The sequence below is a fragment of the Peromyscus californicus genome, unplaced genomic scaffold (genome assembly GCF_007827085.1).
Source record: "Peromyscus californicus insignis strain IS unplaced genomic scaffold, ASM782708v3 Scaffold_6__1_contigs__length_162567912, whole genome shotgun sequence".
NCBI classification, from domain to species: domain Eukaryota; kingdom Metazoa; phylum Chordata; class Mammalia; order Rodentia; family Cricetidae; genus Peromyscus; species Peromyscus californicus.
The window spans coordinates 84,187,675-84,190,871 of NW_026294584.1; positions in this window are offsets into that span (position 1 = coordinate 84,187,675).

A 3,197-nucleotide genomic window follows, 5' to 3' on the forward strand; every position below is an offset into this window, starting at 1 on the left:
ACCAGTAGCACAGACTCTGAGAGAAACAATCAATCAATGGGACCTTTTGCAGACCTTTAATAACCTTCTGATACAATCCCAAAAATCTGACGAAATCTAATTTACTTCTTTCATTGGATGAATTTATTTGGCACAATATTCCATGCTGTTAGGTTTGATTCAATGCTACTATTAGGAGGATCATGAAAAGAAGAAAAAAAAAGAAAGAAAAGAAGGGAAGGAAGGAAGGAAGGGAGGAAGGAAAGAAAGAAGGAACGAAGGAAAAAGAAATGAAGTAAGAAAGAACAAAAGAAATGAGAATAAAGAAAAGAAAAAAAAACATATGAAATTATCAATAATTAAGTAAGGCACAGATCTGTTATCCAGCTCAGCCTTACTCTGCATTCATCAAGGCTCTGCCAAATTAGTTTCATTAAAGTCATCCAAGGTTAAGAACTTTCCCACTTTTCATCAAAATGGAATGGGCTTGCAGTTAAACATACCTGACCCTGCTGTTTGTTTGATACCTCAGATTACTGTTCCTGCCCTCTGTCCCTTGTCAACATAGCCTTTGTCTTCAGAAATGGAGAACCTCTCCTACAGGTGCCTATTTAACTATTGGATTTTCTATGTTCCTTGTCTTATTCTATCACAGACTTTGTTCCAGCTTCTAAGGGGACACAGTTGTCAATGGCAGGAACTCTGGTAATGTTTTCATCCTGGAAGAACAGAATTGGAACTGGGTTCATTTTCATAGTTGAAAGGTATGAGTTCATGCAGAAGATCTTAACCTGCAGCTGCCAGGCTCTTTCTAGGTTTACGTTGGAAAGAAAATCTGAGGGCTGCTGTGGGATGTCTTTCTGTATACTGTGAATATGTGTTGTACTGATTGATTGATAATAAATCTGTTTGGCCATTGGTGAAGCAGAAAAAGGTTAGGTGGTACATTCGAACTGAAGATCAGATTAAGAAGGGTGGAGTCTGGGGAGATACAGATCACTGGGAAGGGAACAACAAGATGTCAGCAGACCAGTAATGCCACGACAACATGGCAAAACATAGATTATAGGAATGGGTTAAATTAAGTTGAAAGACCTTATTGGTGGAAGTATTAAGGCAACTCTATGTATTTAAAAGGGAGGTTTATATTGTGGGATAACTTACAAGTAAAGGGATAGGTTACAGGGTATGGGAAAGGTGTAGTACAGTCCAGCGGTGTTCTCTGGAGAACTCTTCTCAGTCGACCTCCAGCATCCAGGATCCAGGAACCAAGAGATCTGGCACATCCAGATCTTGGGTCTTAAGGGCTCCTCTCTTGGCCCTGCCTCACAGATGTGACAGTTACTGGAAGCCTCAATGGGGGTAGTACTTCCAGGTCAAAGCTGGAACAGCTACCCACTACATCAGATAGCTAATATAAGCTGACTCATAGGCCATACATTTTGTAAGTAATGTAAGCCTCTGAGTGGTTATTTTATAAGCAGCTGCAGGACCACTGGTGGGAGAGATTTGTCCAGACCTCGGGGCCAGGAAAGACAAGAGAAACTTCCTACTGCATATAGTGTGTCATGAGATGCCTAAAGTGGCACAATGGTGGTCTGAGAATGGAAGAGTCATGGAATGAGGAGGCATATCTTGAGACATTGATGACTGTGGTTTCAACACCTTGGTGGGTAGGTACTCTATGGAAGACTCAGACTGTCTTCTATTCCTCACATGGAAAAAGCTGGGTTTCAATGTTTGAGCACATATAACCATATCATCCATGCCACAAATCCAAGATAGGTGGCTCCTGAGATGCTGTACATTGGGTCTTTGTAGGTAGAACTCTGTCTTTCAGAGTGGTTCTCTTGGTCCAGGAGTAACTAATTCTCCCTTGGGTGTCATTCCCTCACCTGATGTGACTAGACCATTTTTTTCCTGAGAAGACCAGCATGGTGTCACTCACCATGATGTTATGTTTTCAAAGTTTTGCCAACAGAGATTGATGGATGAGACAACAAATTTTTGTATACTCAGCTTCCAATTCTTTGAGCTAAGTAAATCTTTTCATAATAGTATGCATAGCCCTGAGGATTATAATACAGTTACAGAAAGGGAAATTTATACACAGTTATAGGCAGAGGAAATATATTGAGATGCACTGAGTTCATTCTGTGCTTTCTATTATTTGGGATCACAGAAGAGTTACAGTATCATCTTTTTAAGGCAATATATATATATATATATATATATATATATATATATATATATATATATATATATATATATATATATATATATTACAATATTGTATCCACATACCAGTACAACCTCCTTTTTAAAGATTCACCCAACTCTTAATACAACCACAGAAGAGAGCTTATGCACATAATCATACATAATCACTTACTGTTAAAACACTGTAGGTCATAAAAATGAAGGTCTTGTCTACTTTGAAATATTAAGAATAGTTTTAAGTGTGCTTTTGAAACTGATTGGTCATTATGTTTTTGAAAGATTTACATTCTCATAAATAACCCAAAGTTGTTAGATCAAGTGGAATCATCTGAGAATAAGGTGAGGAAATGGTGGCCACATCCTTCATAATTTACTATGTTTCCTACCAATGACCTTTTCCCATATCGCTCCAAACAACCATACAAATAGGACTTGAGCATCTTCACAACCATTCTGAACTGGGTCAACTGACCCCATACTGACTTTCTAAACAAAATATTATTGACTCCCCATGTGATCTATAACAGATTCCTCAGTCTCTTTCCAACCAGGATTTTAAAATCTCAACCTTTTGAAGTTTCCTACCAGTTATTTCCCAGAATATTAGCAATTTTTCTGTTCTCATGACCGACTCCTGTATTGCATGTTTCCAAGTGTCCAGAAGAGCAGGCACTGCAGCCTCTTCCTTGGGGAAGATGTACTATTGGTGAAATTATTAAGGCCACTCCACATAGTTAAAAGGAGATTTATTTAATGGCGTAACTTACAAATTAAGGGATAGGTAGGTCGTGGAGTCTGGGGAAGGTGTATCGCAGTCCAGCGGTGTTCTCTGGAGCTCTGCTTGGTACACCTCTCCAGTCCGGGGTCCCGCAACAGAGAGAGAACCCGCCGATCCAGATCTCAGGTCCCCAGGAGCCTCCTCTTGCCCCGCCTTGTAGGCGTGACAGTTGCCGAAGTCTCAATGGGGGTTGGAACTTCCAGATCAAAGCTGGAATGGC